Source organism: Pleurodeles waltl, chromosome 4_1 (assembly GCF_031143425.1).
Source record: "Pleurodeles waltl isolate 20211129_DDA chromosome 4_1, aPleWal1.hap1.20221129, whole genome shotgun sequence".
NCBI classification, from domain to species: Eukaryota; Metazoa; Chordata; class Amphibia; order Caudata; family Salamandridae; genus Pleurodeles; species Pleurodeles waltl.
This window is the reverse complement of record NC_090442.1, coordinates 424498788-424518122: the sequence shown is the minus strand read 5'-3', so window position 1 is coordinate 424518122 and position 19335 is coordinate 424498788. Positions and strand designations below refer to the sequence as shown.

Genomic DNA, 19335 nt, shown 5'->3' with positions numbered 1-19335 from the left:
AGGGCGTGGGTGCCCGAAAAGGCGTTTATTTGATGAAGTTTAAGTCTAATGCACACAATCCTCAAGTAATGTGTTGGAGGCATGTGACTTTTAGCCCACGAGATTAACTGGTTCAGGTATGGAAAATTAGTAAGCATTTGGCAGAGCTTAGGGGTGGGGAGGGAGGCCAATGTAGCGGGGATGGGGTCTAAAACTAAGCCATATCTGCTGCTAAGGCTACAAATATGTAGCAAGGAGAACCTTTATATGCTATCAGAGCTACTAATTTGGAATATTGTAAAATGTATAAAACATGTTCAGTATTAGCTACACATTTTAAATATGCAGTGAATATATTGAATAGGTCAACCTTAGAAATGCAAACACGAGAATAAAACAATATTTACAAATGTTAAAAATGTCAAATTTATTAGGATGTTAATAACCATTATACAGGATAAAGTTCATGAGTTCACGGAGAGACCTCAAACAGTTGTTTTCCAACAGTTGCTAGTTTACAAATTGGAACTCAAGAAAATATTCTTTCAATTATTTACACACTGTGAATGCAGGTCTTCCATTCAACTTTAAACGATTTATTTTCAGGCAAGGCACATAAAGAATATAGACAGACTAAATTCAGCAGTTACGAATTTCATTTTTTACATTGATATACAAAAACAACTTTAATGAGAAAGAGCCAAACACAATTAGTCACACAAACTAAAGCAAAGTGGCATGATACTATGAATTAAAAGAAAAGGCTGATCTCCAGAATGTATAAGCTGTTAAACAGCAATGCAGACTAAATGAGTAGTCTGCTCACAGTGAGAAAGAATGGATCAAGAAAGCACTGTCTAAACAATTAGATCTGCATGTGCTCCAACAAAGTATTAAGTTAACAATACTGCTCCATTCTTTTGTCCTCCCCTTTCAAACTATTCAGAATATCCAGAGCAGAATACTGGAACTCTAATGATAGTTTTCCTGCCAATTAGGTAGCCCTCTGTAAACTAAAAACAATTGTAACATACTTCCAATTTCAATGCTATACATGTGCTAAAATACAGCAAAATATTAAACAATGCACAAACTTAGAGGTCATTATTCTATTAATCTATACAGAGCGTCATCATGTTGACAACAAAGTAAAGGAATGCTTCAACACCATTTCTAAATGTCATTGTTTGCGTTTCATACCCAAAAGTTATCTTTAGTACAACCCTTCTGGAAAACACATATTTACAAATAAAATCGTAGTTCTTTTTAAAATGTATAAAAAGTAACTTTGGCACCACCCATAAGGTAATGCACAAACGAGTTATTAATAAAAATGCACAGTGAAGGCTTTAGTTAACGAGACTGAGATTTGGTTATATCCATAGTTTGTGCAGATGCAATGCAGTCTCCTGATTTTAATAGACCTAATTGATAGATCTCCAAGGCCTGCAAGCAAACAAAAACTGAGAATAAGGCAGCATGCATATTTTAAAAGGTGAACTGAAATAAAATGTACAGTATTTCTTTAAATAATCTCAAGGCAAGAATGTCTGTCCTGAAATATTTCATAAAACAGAGGAACTTCAAAGGACAAAGTAAATTATTAAAATATTCTGTTCAATGTCTGTACAAATAACAACCCTACAATTACAAGTATACATACAATCAAGATACTTTTCATTGAGGTCTAATACTAATTACTTTGAAAATTTACAAGACATGAACATAAATAAAGCTGTTAAAACTGGCAAGTACAGTACTGGTCCATCATTCAGCACACATCTTCTCGTCACTCCAAAAGCCATAATTTAAAACAATACGAAGTCAGTTTTAACCTAAGGAGAAAAGATACATAGAATTAGTAAATGGTTTATGTACCTATTAACGGCCTACAATACTTTAACAGCAGAACTTGGCCAACTCAAACAGAATGTGTCCAGAGTTAGCTGGATTGTAATGCCCAAATTAAAAGTTACTAACCTGCTACTGAGGACCTTTGAGCTTGGTGGTTTACGCAGGCTAAACGCTGAATTAACCTGTAAAATGGACGTCAACATTGCTTCTGTGCCCTCTGCACCGACTATAACTCAGTACAGAAATAGCATCCACATTTGTAAATCCAAGTCCCAATCTCTGGGCCGAAGGGCAATTTTTAAGAGCGTGTCCCTCATTTTTGGGTCAGGTACAGACCGCTTTAGCTGACTGAAAATACTAATTACTGCTACACCCTGCCACCCCCCCACACACAGATACAGAGAATACATGGGCAAAGAAGCTTTTGTTCATTCCCCATCTAACACAGGTTTGCTTGGGTGAGCCCCCTTCACTCATTGGCTCGAAGGGCTATCCGTCACATTTTGGATCAGCCTACAACATTTCACAGACTTTGATTTTAAGTAGTTCTCTATAAAAACTCTTCCTTATGTTATCCTACAAGCCACTTGGCGAGATGGGCCAAAGAAGTGCTCCTCACTCATCTCTCACGTCACTGTTTCCACTACTCCTGCACCCACCGTTATCAGAGCGTCTGGCTGCTCACAGCACCACAATTTTAAAGACCATTCCATCACGGCTGCCCGACATTTGCGCTATTTGAGCGTGGCAACACACATGACTAGTTGTAATGTTGGAACCTCTTAACCCAGCACTAGAAGCAGGCAGTGATATCAATAGCATTGAGCTCTTAGTATCCGAGTGGCAGACATGCTGGCGTCAGGCGCGCTGTCCTGATGACTTCAGGCTGAATTCCACTGACTAAATACATAGATCCACGCGTTGACTGGCGTAGCCATCCTTTGCTGGGGTACAGAGACTGCAGGTGTGTGTGGGGTTGGGGGTGTTCGTAATCTTTTGATGATTTCACATTGTGCCCCTGATCAGAGCCATGCAATGGGCCCCTTTGCAAATCGTATCTACTGTGCCAACGTGTTTATGAACTGGCTGCTCCAATATTTTATTCTTGCGGCTCACCACACATTTTTGATTTCCTTTTCATCTGCTTTGGCAGTGGTTTGTTCGAGGCAAGGGACTATCTGCCCAACAGGGAAGGCACATGGGAGTAAGGGGGGGGGGGGGGGGGGGGGGGAGGATGGTTGAGTGACATGTTCTGCATTGGTCACAGCTCTGCAGTGCTTGTGAAGCAGTTAGGCCTTTTTCAAACACTTTGAGATTTTTAAGTGTCTCGGTTTGATAAGTTTCTAGGAAGAATTGTGGCGTCTGTTTTCTATACCATCTGTTGAGAATGTCTGAAATCTTACATTTGTGGAAGCAGTGCTCAAGAGCCCATGAAGCAAGTGCCAGACTTGTGATCAGTATTTTGTAAATAGCACACACAGTTAGTGTTCTTGTCCTTTCAAATCGGTTTGAAATGGGTACTGGGGAAAGGGTTTGTGAAAAAGGAACTAGACCTGATATGCCATGGGGTTTAAAGGTGTTTCTTTCACAATATCCACATAACCGGTGTGTTTTTTCTGTACTGTGAGGAGATTAGGGCTGATGGCCAAGCGACTGACAGTCAATTAGAACCACCTGTTTTTACCCCAGATTTACTCCTGGGTAACTTCAGCTGGGTCCCTCAGCAATCCCCTCCCCTTTTTCATCTGAAGAGATTTTAATACTTTTGAATCCTTGAGCTTTTGCAACCACAGAAGCTTTGCACACACTTGTTATCTGTGCATATCCTGGCAAACCTGGTATGACTCTGGTTAGGCTGAGCATACCAACTAGCACAGCTGTCAGGTTGCAAAAGACATAATGAGGGATTACCAAGAGCATGCAGGGCCTTAGAGCCCATGCATTGCTTAACATCGGTTGGCTTGCCTGTCACTCATTTGCCTGCTTCTAATTCAAGTCCCAGCTAGTAAGTCTTGTTTGTCCCTCCCATAGAGCATAGTCTCTATACAATATGTTTCGATTGACTGCTTCTGTGTTTCCATGCTTTCTATTTCCATGCTTCTGTTTGCTTTCCAAGCAGATTTTTCTTTTCAGTTACACTATGAGTGCTTCTCTTTTCCAGAAGAGTCTCACGTGTATTTCTCTCCACCTGCACTCCGTGTTGCTATGTCACTCGTGCTTCTCATCGTCCCTTCTTCCATGTTACACTTACTCTTGTGTACTTTCCCTCTTGCTTTCTTGCCCGTGTGCTTCTTCCCGCCCGCTCCATAGTGCCCTCACCCATTGCTCCTCGTCGCCAACCCTGCCCTCCATGTTTCCCCCTCTAGAACCCTTCTTCTCTCACCTTTTCCTTCTCCTCCCCAACCCCACCATCAGTGTTTTCATCCACCAACCCTGGTCCTCTATGTTGCTCCCCTGTACCTGTGCTTCAAAATATGTTGAACTAATTATTGTATTCATTCAACACTATAAATATTTTTAAAAATTGCTTGCGTTATTTTGCAGGCACCTATGCTGTGACAACCACCGCGTCACAACCACCTTTTTTGTTTTTTCTTTAGCCATGCTGCACAGCATCAGGTATGCTGTACAGCAAGCCTTAAACTCATTGGCTAAGCAATAGGTGCCAAAGGCGAGACCTACTGGCTTTGCCTATGCTCACTGTAATGGAATGGCAGTAGCACTTCTTAGAGCTGTTCTGTTATCGATGAAATAGACTAACAGACATTTCCTGGGGCTAAATCGCAGCTTTATCATGGGTGCTTGTGTGAGAGCTGAGATTTGATAAAATGTTTAGTCTTTATGTAATTATACTTACAGATTAATGTGTGAATTAATCTAATTATAATATTGTATTTATGAAGATTGTGATCAACTAAATGGCCAACATCATATGTAAGGCCTATATTTTGTTTTACCATGCTAACTTTAGCTGATTAAATTATTTTGTCTTTCCAAAAAAGTGTGTTTAACTAAAAAACAAATGTCAGAATCAAAAGAGAAGCAGATGCAAGGTCACTGTGCAACCTGTATAAAATGTTTCTAGTGTGTCCCGAAGTCTGACTGACTTCATGGTTTGTAGTTATGTTTCTAACCTGTATGTCTTTCCTCGAGGGAAAATAAATGATGTAGTAATATATTTTGTAATCATTTTCCTGTGACTTCGTATCCCAGAGGAGTGAAAACAATGGATCCACAGATGAACCTGGAGAAGAGGAAACGCAAGACAATTGTATTTGTTTAGATGTCGTCAATGGAGTAACAGCAAATAGAAGAGCTTAGAGTAAACAAATTATATAATTTTATATCTGTTAATGTTCTGATTGGTGATAACTTTCACACCTTATACTTTATCCTTTCATTTTCATTTAAAAAGTTTAATTTAGTGTTCAGTCACCTTTGATTTCATGCATTCTCTGTTCCTGATGGGACTTGTATTCCAAGTTCCTGAGACTTACTTTATGATCTGTCACTTTGACATTTCATGTTTTCCAGATAGTCTATTGACATTCTGGTACTTTATTAGTTTGTCTGTTCAATACTGAACTTATGCTTAGATGGTTTAGTGTATCTTATAGACTAAATTCTAAACCATCACTCCTACTCTTATTCCTGATGCTACTTGTTCCCGTCCTGATGCCTGATGTTGCTGTCCCCCTGAGGAATTAGATGTTGCTGATTACCATAGTGATTTGGTAAATGTATCAGTTATGAATTGTTATTTGTCTTGTTTTTCAGGTACCAGCTGCAAAAGTTTATTTACTGCTGCATATTTTTGATAACGCCAGATGTTTTCTAAATTTGTTACTAAAACTTACTTGAAGTCCAACATGTTGTTGCTAATTAGTGGTTAGTGAGGTGATATTCTCATGCTCATGAATAGTCATTGATATTTTTGTCTTATCATTAAGAGATGTATTCAATTCATCTTGCAATGGTTTTGTATAATAACCATTGAGATAATTTGTATTTTTGCATTGATTAAACTTAGATATATTGGTCGTTCGAATCAGCCTTAGTTTCTCCTCTATATGTATCATTTGATTCTGAAAATTAATAATGTCTTTAGCGTTGTTAATATAGGGAAATAAATCATTAACTTCTTAATAAACTGGTGTGGTTATTTATGCTGAATTGATTATCATGTGCTTTATGTGATTATGATGTAATTCAGATGACGTTTTCTTTAAAGCAGATTCGGTTCATTGATCTAGTGTGTGAAATCCACTATCTAGTCTCGTGTGACTAAAATATAGCTAGGGTTTCTCAGCGTTAACAATTGCTTTGGTATTCCAATTTTAAGCACTTGTACAAAAGGCACAGTTTTATTATACACATATCCCTGGAATTCTTTCGGAAAGAGGTCTCAGTCTACATAGTGGATTGGGTGAAAAGTCACAGACCCGGCTGCCCAATAAACATGTTTTTTGCTACAGAGTATCCTGTCACGAATTGCACCATATAAGCAATGTAACATACCAGTATTAATACAGGGCTGCTATTTCATGTGTGCCATTCTCTTGAAGGGAGCATTTCTGCACAGTGAGCCTGCTAGGAAGTGGTTCCCTTTAAAGAGGAAGCCAGCGTACTGTTCTTATCCATGGGATCTGCAACAGCTGGTAAGCCTCACTACCCTCAGGAGGCCAGCGAAGACAACACCAACAAGCATTTGCAATGCAACGGGTCTCGCATTTCTCCGAGTTAGAGCTATTAGCAGTTGTAAACGCCCAACTGGACTTTTCTTGCCACATTAAATGGAAAAAGAGCCCGATTGCGCTGCTACAGTTCACTTGTAGTGAAACCTATAGGTAAAAGTGCAATTATTGACGTAACTGGCAAAAGTGCAACTAACTATGTAACAGGGTCGATGTCATGGAAATCGCTCGACATCTGCCAAGCGAGATCGCCCTGCAAACAAAGATAAAAAGTAGTCCACAAACCGGACAGAAAACCGCAAGCCTCACATGTTTTCAGTACTTGATCGCTGCGCCTGAGGAGGGCTAACCACCAGAGAGGGCATGATTTATACATGCCTTCCACTAATGAAGCGAGTAGATTTTAACAGGCAAGCCCAGGAACCAATGAAATACACTGACGTGACATGGACGGGGCTCCAAGCCCTTTTCTAACTCCTAAAGCGTCTTGCAAGCGAAACGCATGCACAAGCACATGCGACGCAGGCTCGACCCTTAAAAGTAACAATACATCTGCTCACATAGCTGGGCTCTTAGGCTGCACAGTTCCCATGCTTGGAAATACTGGTAAAGCCAATAGTTCTTGCCTTTAGGACCCATTAGCTAAGCCAATTGTTTAAGCCATTTAGCACAGCATCCTCAAAGCTGTGCCTTGTGGCCAAAAATTAACTCACTCTGGAAGTGGCCAGCCACATATTTTATGGGCAGGCACACCTACAGAATGACTGCTTTTTTCTTTTTAGTTACTGATCCAAATTGGATCAGCAAAATCTGGTCGAGAAGCAACCACTCTCCTAGGCAACACTGGGATTAGGGGCAGAAGTAGCTCGGGTGTAGGTGGATTTTTAAAGAGGGTGGAGGAAGCAACACAGGGCAGAAGCAACACTGGAGAAGGTGCGAGAAGCAACATGGGGGAGAAAGCGGAGGGCCAAATGAGTGAAAGAGCACAACATGGAGCTGGCAAGGAGAAAGCACTCTGGTGAGAAGGCAATGCAGGAAGTGGGGGAAAAGCACACGAGACAGCAGGGAAATACATGCGCTCTTGTGAATGACATAAGCTAAAATTAGAGTCTGAAAAAGTAAGCAGTGGAAGGGCATAGCAACGCAATGGGCCCATCATATAGGAGACCAACAAACACAAAGAGGAGAAGGGAAGTCCACACAGGTAATGAATAAGTAGTAAGCAAATGTGAGGAACAATGAATCCAAACAATGGTAAGCAATGAGCTGGCTCAAAGCCCAAAGTAAGACAATGTGTCTCAACAGATCGCAGATAGGCTGTCTTAGGCAAGACCTAAAAAAAAAAGAAAAAAAAAGAAAAAAAAAAGAGCTTATTTTGATTGTGTGCAAGTTGAACTGTTCATTGGGACAGGTGCAAGCCCCACCTTGTTAAATGCCTTATTGAGCGTCTGTCATTAAGGCATATTTTTTCAAGGCAGGGCCGACTATGTGCACTGTTAGAAGTCTGTATTTAAAGATTCATGTGCAGTTCCTTCAGGATATACTGTTAGCTGACTTTTACAGCATATATGTAACATCTATGCACCATCTTCTTAAAAAAAAACAGTGGCAAATGTATTAGTGATTCTGCCTTTTAAAACACACTGAAAATGTCAACACGTCGTTTATTTCTGTGTAGCACTTCAATCAGATTGAAGCTGTTTCAGGGTGCTTTATGCACGGATGGTGCAAACATTCAGAAGATGGTAAACATTCAGCTAGCATCACTTCTTAGCTACTGTGTTTAAGGGAGCAGAGATGAGCTAAGTGGTACATCAGGTAATTTTTTGTGTTTTGTTATTTCTAATTAACAGCTGTAACCATTCTCCCTAATTGTCAAGTATCGTTTACTATTCACTTTTTCGGTCTAGTACCACACCGTGGACTAAAAATGCAGTACATGAGAAGAAAATGTAAAGATCAGTCAGTAAAACTACAGTAAACACTGTAGAACAATTAAATAATGGAAAACGTGTGGAAAAAACAAATCAAAATAAGAACGCTGCATTGAAACTGGTTTAAATACATTACACACAACCACACACAGACCGACTTTAGGCAGAACGGCAAACAATGGGCTCACAAAACCAAATCGATCAAACCCACAACAAAATAATTAATATTGTCGGATGTATAACATTAGATTGCCTCAGTGTCCTAAATACTGGTTTAATGTCGGATTTCATTTCATCTGGTTACTTACGTTGAAAATGGCTCCCAATCCGCTCCCATTATGGGATCTTTGAAACCTTGAGGGAACCTACAGCATCACAATAACTAATATTTAGCATTCACTTCCATCCCACCAACAATTTGTGACCCCTCACAAATTATCACAACAAGCTCCTATTAATGTAATCTACCACAAAGAAACTAGAGTAAATAATACATAGAATGGTTTCCATGTGAACACCAGAAAGATCCCAATAAACAATAGCCATTAATTTTACGGCACAGCGCTAGCTTCAATGTCATGTCAGGTGAATGGGTAGTATATACATGCAATTGCAATATAAGGCTAACTCCTGCTCCATTTTTGCCATCCCAGTGGAGAAAAGGAAGACTTAAACTGAGGCGATATGTTCAAGGGAAATCAGCAGTTCACTACTATAGCTACCGACACTGGGCACTGTAATACTAACAGAATTTTCACGTTTTTTAAAATAAATTTCCTCCATTTTAGAATGTTTATGAAGGAGGATTTTTACGTTTTACAAATAATTTTATTACAAAAAATATTAACAGCACTATGAATTGTGATGTTAACTGCAGGACCTGTGATAGAGCCTGTTTGCTTTGATTGTGAGGACAGACACCCACTGGTAGCAGGGAGTGATATTTTTCAGAAACACTGACAAACGTGTACCAGTATTAATCAGAGCTAGAAACGTATTTAGCCCAAAATTCAAAATATTGGGTATTTAATGAGACAAGGAACATTTTTTATTTCAGCATATACATACCTTGGATCGGGGAGATTGCGCATCGTGCTTCTTACTCCTTTACAGACTGTCTACTAAATTTAATTCAGGAATCAAGTAACAGTAGTATGACTAAGCGGTCTACTAGTGCTATTAATTGCAACTGGAGGGACACCTTTTTACCTACTTAGGGTTTTGACGGTTGAAACGAGATTTGGAATGTTCTGCTGTTACTATAAAATTTGGTTACCAGTAAGCAGAAGGGGGAAATAGTTGCCCAGTTTAGAATGATAAATGGCAGGATTCTAAGCCATACGCCAACATCAAATCTTAATCTTTTCACCATTGCTTGTAAAGTTATTCAAATAGGCAACTTTTTCATACACAAGCCTTACCAACAACCCTATATTATACGTTGCCACACAATAACTAACAGGAGTCCAAGCGGTGCTCTGGCAGCTTGCCATCTAAGCAATGGGAGAAGGGCAAAAGGCATTAAGAAAATAAGTTACTTAGCTGTAACTGTAGTTCTCCAGTTTTGGTATGTTTCATAGATTCACATGCTTTAATCATTCTCAGATGTCGAAGTGGGAGTTCCAGGGAACCATTAGAAACCAGATTAATGTTATACGTAGCATGGGGAGGCCATAAAGCCTTCACTTTAGCAATATGTCTAACATTTAAAAGAGACTAAACTTCAACCAGTCGTATTGAAGCAACCTCTAGAACACTACCCTTAAAAGCTTCAGTCGCTCAGATTTTCAAAGTGTGAATATGTATTGTACCAAAGAAAAGGTGAGCCTCTCAAGGGAGGAGGGTGGATCGCATGTGAATCTATGAAATATACCAATACTGGAGAACTACAGTTACAGGTAAGTAAATGACTTTTGTCTCCAGTATTGGATCTTTTATAGATTCACTTGATTGGAATCATATTAGAGCAGTTAAATAGCACATTTTATATAAACAGTTGAATATACTTGTACATCTCTCTCTATGTGTGTGTGTGTATATATATATATATATATATATATATATATATATATATATATATATATATATATATATATATATATATATATATATATATTTGCAGATGGCATGGTAGCCCTTACTATGATGGCTAACCTTTACTGGTAAAAATGTCGTGACACCACCTGGTCAACTGCAGCATCGTTGTGTACTGTGGAATCCAAGCAGTAGTAATGTGTAAAGTTGTGTCTATTTATCCAGGTTGCTGCTCTGCAGATATCTTGGACATAGACATCAGCAAAAAATACTGTTGAAGTGGCTATACTTCTGGCAGAATGAGCTCACACTTTAATCTATAACAGCATGACAGCTTGTTGATGACAAATTTGTATGGCATTAGATATCCACCTTTGCTATACTTTGTTTAGAAAGTAGATAACCCTCCTTGGAGCGCTATATGCCACGAATAACTGATTGGATTTGCGGAATTGCTTTGTCAAGATAACATTTTATTAATCTCTTGACATCCAAGGAATGCAATGCCCGTTCTGCTGCATTCTTGGAATCTGAAAAAATGTCTTTAGAATTATTGTATCATTTAAATGGAAGTCTGATGGAACCTTTGGAATTTATTTTGGATTAGTTTGAAGAATCACTCGTCCCTGAATTGAAGAAAAGGTTCTTGAGTGGTGAATGCCTGCATTTCACCTACTCATCTTGCCAGGCAAAGAACCACTTTCCAAAAAAGAAATTTAGTACCCGCTTTGTGTACTGGCTCAGAGGGTCTTTTAATTAGCTGAGAAAGCCCAGTATTTAGTTGTGGGAGTGGATGTTTGACTGGCAGAAGTCCCTAAAAAACCTTTGAGAAATTGTTTGATGAGTCTGCTACACCATAGTGATGACGATGTCTATCTTCTGAAGTGGAATACGGCCGCTAAGCGAACCTAAGTGGAAGCATGAGCGAGATCGGTTTGTGCCAGATTCAGTAAATAAGGAAGGATTTCTTCCGGTGTAGATGACACTGGGTGCACACTTGACATACGAAAAACAGATTCCATTTAAGATTGGAAGTCTTGTTTGTGCTATCTGCTCTAGCCCGGGCCAAAGTATTCCGGCATTCTTCTGGAATGTTTATATGTGCAAACCGATTGAATACAGGAACCAAGCTGACAAGTGTAAGAATATCAGATCCAGCTGAAGTACTTGGCCTTGGTTCATTGTCAGTAGAGATGCAAGTGGATTCAGCTGGATGCGCTGTGACTCTGACAGGAGAAGTAACTCCGTGTACCAATGTTGCCTTAGCCATCTCGGAGCTATCAGCAAGATTGTGCAGGGCTCTGCCTTTATTTTCATGAGAATCCTTGTGTGGAGGAGTCATACGAATAGCGAATGCAAAGATTCCAGACAATGCAATTAAAAAAACTCATTCCTCCAAGACCCTGGTTCTGCATGCCAGCTTGTGAAGAATCGACATTTTGGATTCTGTGAGGTTGCCAACAGGTCCAGATTTGGCTTGCCACATTGGCGGAATTTCTTTTCTAGGACATCCTGATTTATCTCCCATTCCCTGCATGGCATTCTGCTTCCCCAGCACATGTTCTGCCTTCCGATCTATTTGATGAATGATCGACCACTACTAAATCCGATGAGCTTCGTGACATCTTGCGCCCCCTTCCTTGTTTCTTTGAGCACTGCAGACACTTAGTCAGCAGGAAGGCTTGCAAGGATAAGTGTACTGCCTTTAGTTCTAGCAGGTTGATATGTAGGAGCAACTGAGAGTTGCCATTTGCAGCTGACTTGCATATCTTGGAGGTAAGTCTAAGAAAGCGCCTGTAGTGATAACCAACCAGGAAATCTAAGGTATGAATGCGAGACCCATGGACAGGTTTGCTTCATGAATCCACTAGGAAAGACCTGTACGTATTCCCGGGGTGACATGAATTATACCATCGAAAGAGCCTTGTGCTTTGATCCACTGCCTGTCCAGTTGCTCCTGCAATTGTTGCATCAGAATAGCACCTGGGGGATGCATGAGGACATCATCCCTAGCATGATTTGAATAGACTGTGCAAGACTACATGACAGCGTTAGACCTAAAGGACGCTTACTTCCACATTCCTATACACCCAGCTCACCGCAAGTATGTAAGGTTTGTAATAGCAGGCAAGCACTATCAATTCAAGACACTACCCTTTGGGGCAACAACAGCACCAAGAGTGTTCCCAAGATGTCTAGCAGCATACCTCAGAAGGCAACACATACACATCTTCACTTATCTAGACAACTGGTTAATAAAATCCAGCACTATTCCAACTGCCAACATACACACACAATACACAGGATACTTTACACAAATTAGGGTTCACATTCAATTACCAGAAATCTCACCTTCAGCCATCACAAATTCAACCTTATCTAGGAGTAATTCTGAATACTCAGTCAGCATTAGCTTACCCAAATCCACAACGGATAAAAGCGTTTCACTCCCTCATTTCCCAATTACAAACCAAACTTACACAGTAAAAGACTTCATGAAACTATTGGGAATGATGGCTCCATGCATAGCAATAGTGCCAAATGCACATCCAAACAGGAGACCACTACAACAGTGTCTCTAGGGACAATGGTCGCAGCCACAGGGTCAACAATAGGATCTAGTGTTTGACCGCCAAACTTACAAATCTCTGCATTCACAACAAATTACTAAAAGGGCGACTATTTCAGGACCCTGTGTCACAGACCATAATCACAACAGATGCGTCAATGACAGGCTGCGGAGCCCATCTCAGCAATCTGATAATACAAGAGGAATGGGACTCAATCCAGCAAACTTACCACATAAACCACTTGGAATTACTAGCAGTGTTCTTTGCCAGCAAAGCAGTCCAACCATAGATCATACACAAAATAGTCTTAATAAGAACATAAAACATGACAACAATGTATTATCTGAATAAAAGTAGGGGGGGGGGGGGGATGAAGGATCATACACCCTTATCCCAATTGTCCCTTCTAGCACAAACAATAGGAAAATGGGCAGTTCACAATCACATACACCTGCTAGCAGAATACATCCCAGGGATACACAACCAGCTAGAGGACCTTCTAAGCAGGACGCAGCAACAAATACACGAATGAGAGATTCACCCACAAGTAATTCAATATTGCTTTCAGATGTGGGAAACACCAAATAGACATTTTCTCAACTAGCGAAAATGCAAAATGTACAAGTCTTTGCATCCAGATACCCACACCCCCAATCCAAGGGCAATGCTCTATGGATCAAAAGTTCATGGATATTTGCTTACGCTTTTCCCCATTCTCCCATTAATTCCATTTCTGGTCAACAAGATGCATCACACTTCCCTCACTATGATACTCCTAGCTCCCACATGGGCACATCGCCACACAACACTGTTGGATCCTTCAGTAGTACCACATCACAAGCTTCCAAACAGACCAGACCTGTTAACACAGAACAGGGGTCAAATCAGGCATCTCAGTCCCAGTGTGCTCAACTTGGAGATTTGGCTCCTGAGGTCATAGAATCTGGATACCTAAGGCTTCCATTAGAATGTATGGACATTCTAAAACAAGCACGTAAACCGAAAACCAGGCATTGCTACGCAAATAAATGGAAACATTTCGTATTTTACTACAAACCTAAAACTATTTATCCACTTAAAGCATCAGTACAGGATATTGTATGTTATTTGCTTTAATTACAAAAAGCAAATCTTGCATATTCGTCTATTAAAATTCATTCAACAGCAATATCAGCCTACCTTTCGAAATAGACAACATACCTCTGTTTAAAATTACTGTCATAATAGCATTTAAGGGAAGGGCTTAACCAAGTTATTCCACCTAGAGTACCACCATCTCCCGCATGGAATCTTAATATTGGGCTCACAAGACTTATGTGGAACCTATGCACTCTTGCACTATTCAATTTCTCTCATGGAAGGTTGCTTTCTTGGTAGCAATTACTTCCTTAAGAAGAGTAAGTGTAATTCAAGCATTTACTTTAGAAGAACCCTTCTTCCAAGTACACAAACACAAAGTAGTATTTAGGACAAATCCAAAAAATGTTTACCTAAAATGGTTTCACCATTTCATATTAATCAGTCAGTCGAATTAGCAGTCTTCTTTCCACAGCCATATTCTGCTGCTGAAAGAGCTGTCTACACTCTTGATCTCAAAAGAGCTCTAATGTATTACGCAGACAGAATGAAAGCCTTTAGAAAAACTAAACAACTTTGTTGCTTTCCAACAGCCTAATAAAAAGTAATCATATTTCAAAACAAGGATTAACTAGATGGATTGTAAAATGTATTCAAACCTGCTATCTCAATGCGAAAAGGCAGCTATTGACACCAAAAACACATTCCACTAGAAAAAAAGGGTGCCTCAATGGCACCCATACGAAAAATACCAATGGCTGAAATATGCCAAGCAGCTACATGGTACACACCCCACACCTTCACTAAGCACTACTGTGTGAATGTGTTCTCAACAACAAGCAAATGTTGGTCAAGCAGTGCTAAAAACAGTTTCAAACTACTGCAACTCCTTTGGGATAACCACTGCATACTTGGGAAAAGAACTGCTTTTCAGTCTATGCACAGCATGTGTATCTGCAGCTACACATGCCATCGAACGGAAGCGGTCACTTACCCAGTGTACATCTGTTCGTGGCATGTAGTGCTGCAGATTCACATGGGAGCATGTAGTCGTAGTATTTAATCATATAAATATGTATATACATTGCATGGACATCTTTACTTTCTATAAATATTTCTACATACACAATTCTTCACCATCCTGCGGGAAAACAATCTAACAAAGGAGTCGATGCCCATGCGCACTATCACCGAGAGGAATCACACAATCCTGTGACTAAAAAAAAAAAAAAAAAAAAAAAAAAAAGAAAAAGAAATATACTTATTTGAAGAAAAACAACTTGTAACACTCAGAGCCCAACACTAGATGGCGATATATGCACAGCATGTGTATCTGCAGCTACACATGCGACGGTACCGATGTGTCGATGGAAGATGTAAACCCGATCGATACAATACCGACGAAAATAAAGTGTTTTCAAAGTTTTCCAAATCGAAATCTCGAAGCGAGAGGAAACACGTCCAAACCGGACGGCAGAAAGAAAAACAATCTAACAATGTAGTCGACATGCTGTGCATATCCTGCCATCTAGTGTTGGGCTCTGAGTGTTACAAGTTGTTTTTCTTCGAAGAAGTCTTTTCGAGTCACGAGATCGAGGGGCTCCTCCCATTTCGGCTCCATTGCGCATGGGCGTCGACTCCATCTTAGATTGTTTTCCCCGCAGAGGGTGAGGTAGGAGTTGTGTATATAGTAATAATGCCCATGCAATGGAGTAAGTATGTATGTACATAATGTGACAAAGTATTATATTTACAAATTTACAAATGTACGAGTTTAATTTTAATCAACTCACACCGGCTACAGGCTCCCGGGGAGGGCGCATGTGAATCTGCAGCGCCTCATGCCACGAACAGATGTACACTGGGTAAGAAAATTAGTTACTTACCTGTAACTGCAGTTCTCCAGTATTGGTATCTTTCATAGATTCACATGCTTGAATCATCCCCGTCGTCGAGGTGGGAGCCTCACGGTAAATTTAAATATATAAAAAGCAGTAAGTCAGTAAAAATAAAACCAGTAGGCCCAAGTAGGCCTCATAAGGTATTTTACAGTCTATCCACTTTGTTTTGTGAAAAGACCCAAACTTGAGTATCAACCAATCAGGATTCAGCCCCTCCCAAACACTCCCAACAGAGGCTGAATTCCCTCAGATTTTCTATTAGGAGTGTGAAGTTTAATATCTGTATAATAGGGGAGCCTCTGAGGGGAGGAGGGCGGGTCGCATGTGAATCTATGAAAGATACCAATACTGGAGAACTGCAGTTACAGGTAACTAATTTTCTTCTCCAGCATTGGATCTTTCATAGATTCACATGCTTGAATCCGAGTAACGAGCAGTAATGTTTTCTTACTTACTGAATTACATTGACTGTAATGCCATCGTAATTCTATACGTGATGTGATTCACATTAGTTCAGTTTTAAATATGCACTTACATATAATTATATTTATATTCACAAACATACGAATATAAAAGCAAGAAAATGTGTGTGGCAAGAAATCCTGACACAGTCTATGCTATTATTATGGAGAATACGACACGTTAAACAGTAGAAGAAAATGAACCATTAATGACCATACCTCGAGTGTGGTGGTGGGATGTGTAAGAGGCTCACCTTAACGAAATAGATGCCTCAGCACTGCTTGTCCCACTGCTGTATCGACCTGGTTTGTCTCCTCTAAACAGTAATGTCTTGTAAATGTGTGTTGGCTGGACCATGTTGCTGCTCTACAGGTGCTATGTAGTGGTACACCTGCAAAGAGTGCCGCTGAAGTGGCCACCGATCTTGTAGAGTGGGCTCTCACCTTGGTGTGGAGCGGCTTTCCTGCTTTTGAATGGCAGAATTGAATCGCCAGGCCAATCCATCTTGCTAAAGTTTGTTTGGACACCGCGTGTCCCTTCTTTGTTCCGCCGAACGCTACAAATAATTGATCCGACTGGCGGATGGCGTGAGTTTTCTGTAGATAAAACTTTAAACATCTTTTAATATCGAGAGAATGTAATGTTCTTTCCGCCACTGTTTGCGGATTTGGAAAAAAGGTTTTTAAGATGACTGGTTCATTTAAATGAAATGTTGAGGGAACTTTCGGAATGAATTTAGGATTTGTCCGCAGGATGACACCTGAGTTTGTAAACTGGAGGAACGGCTGTTTGATGGTGAAAGCCTGAATGTCACTGACTCTCTTTGCCGAAGTAAGAGCTAACAGTAACGCTGTTTTCCATGCCAGGAATTTTAGGTCAGCCTTGTGGATCGGCTCAAAAGGAGCTTTCATGAGTTGCATCAACACAACATTCAATGACCATAGAGGCGGGGGTTTCCTAATTGGCGGGAAGACCCGAAAAAGGCCCTTCATAAATTGTTTGACAATTCTTGTGGAACACAAAGAGAGTCTATCTGGTGATCTGCGGTATCTGGAGATTGCTGCCAGATGTACCCGTATGGAAGAATATGCAAGTCCTGATTTTGCCAGGAGCAGGAGATATGGAAGTATCTGTTCCGGAGTAGAAGATAAAGGAGGTATATTTTCCGCTGCACACCAAACACAAAACCGTTTCCATTTAAGTCTATAGGTTTTGTTGGTAGTGTCAGCTCTAGCTTTTGCTAAGATGTCTCTACACTCTGGGGAGATTTTGAGATTTAAGTATTCATTGTGTTCAGGAGCCAAGCCGACAAATGAAGAGACGACGGATGTGGGTGTGTGACTTGTCCCTGGTGCATCGTTAAAAGAGTCGGACTCTGTCTGAGTGGTAGATGTGGTCGTTCGGAGAGCATGAGGAGCTCCGTATACCATATTTGTCTGGGCCATCTGGGAGCTATGAGTAGAAGTCGACACCCCTCCGTCTTCATTTTTCTGATGACTCTCGGAATGAGCGGGATCGGAGGAAAAGCGTAGGCATAAACTCCTGACCATCTCATCGAAAACGCATTCCCCCACGAATCTTTTTGGGGAAGCCAACTTGCGTAGAACTGGCATTTCTTGTTCTCGAGAGTGGCAAATAGGTCTAAGTTTGGTTTGCCCCATAATAGAAACAGGCCATTGAGAGTTTTCTGGTCTAGCTCCCACTCGTGATAAGGAATTACTGTCCTGCTCAAGGTGTCTGCTAGAACATTGATCTGTCCTGGCACATGCTCCGCTTTTAGTGAAATATTGTGTTTGATGGCCCATGTCCAAATTTGTTGGGCTAGCTGCGAGAGTTGTAGGGACCTTGTGCCTCCTTGCTTGTTTATATAAAACATGCTGGTCATGTTGTCCGTCCGGATTAAGACGCTTGAACATTGTATCTTTGGCAAGAAAGCTTTTAGAGCTAAGTGTATTGCTTTGAGTTCTAGATAATTGATGTGGAGCTGGCTCTTGCTGATTCCAGATTCAGCTGATTTGCAGGTCCTGGCAATGTGCACCCCATCCTTCGAGAGAGGCATCCGTTGTTACTATGTAACTTGGTGTTTGAAGAAGAAAAGACAGCCCTTTTGAGAAATTGGTTGGAGTCGCCCACCACCTCATAGTGTTCTTCATTAGAGGCGTTATGCGAATCTTGTCTTCGAAGGAGCCGAGGACCTGTGTCCATTGTATGTCCAATTGCTCTTGCAGGGGTCGCATATGGAGCCTGCAATCTGGGACTAGCGGAATGCACGATGATATCATTCCGAGCAATGATTTGTAGATGCGGACTGAAACGAACTTTTTTCTGGATAGGTTGTTTGCCAACGAGGTTAACTTTTGTTTCCTCTCGTGTGATGGGTACGCTTTGCTGCGTACTGTGTCCAAAATTGCTCCCAAGAAACTCAATTCTTGTTTGGGGTATATCTGAGATTTCTGGTAGTTGACTACAAACCCCAGGCTGTGTAACAAATGAAGGCAATAGGAAATATGATTTGTTACTTGTAATTTTGAGGGTGCCTTTATAAGCCAGTCGTCCAGGTAAGGGAAGACCTGGATACCTGCCTGGCGAAGATGAGCTGCTACTGGAGCTAGCATTTTTGTGAAGATTCTGGGGGCTGATTTGAGACCGAATGGTAGAACCCGGAATTGGAGGTGCATACTTCCTACCCTGAACCTTAAAAATTTGCGATGGTTGCGATATATGGGGATATGAAAATAAGCATCCTGGAGGTCTAGGGATGCCATCCAATCGCCCGTGTTTAGGAGACGCAGGACATCCTGCAACGTTACCATCCTGAACGATTGTTTCT

General features: G+C 40.6%; 1 protein-coding gene across 1 annotated transcript in view; it reads right to left on the bottom strand.

Moving 5' to 3' along the window:
• Positions 1-381: 381 nt before the first annotated feature.
• Positions 382-19335, bottom strand: part of GNAI1 (G protein subunit alpha i1) — a 203375-nt gene continuing 184421 nt past the window's right edge. The window contains exon 9 of the mRNA XM_069228677.1: positions 382-1814. The gene's annotated coding sequence lies outside the window, so the exon portion shown is untranslated. The remainder of the gene's footprint in view (positions 1815-19335) is intronic.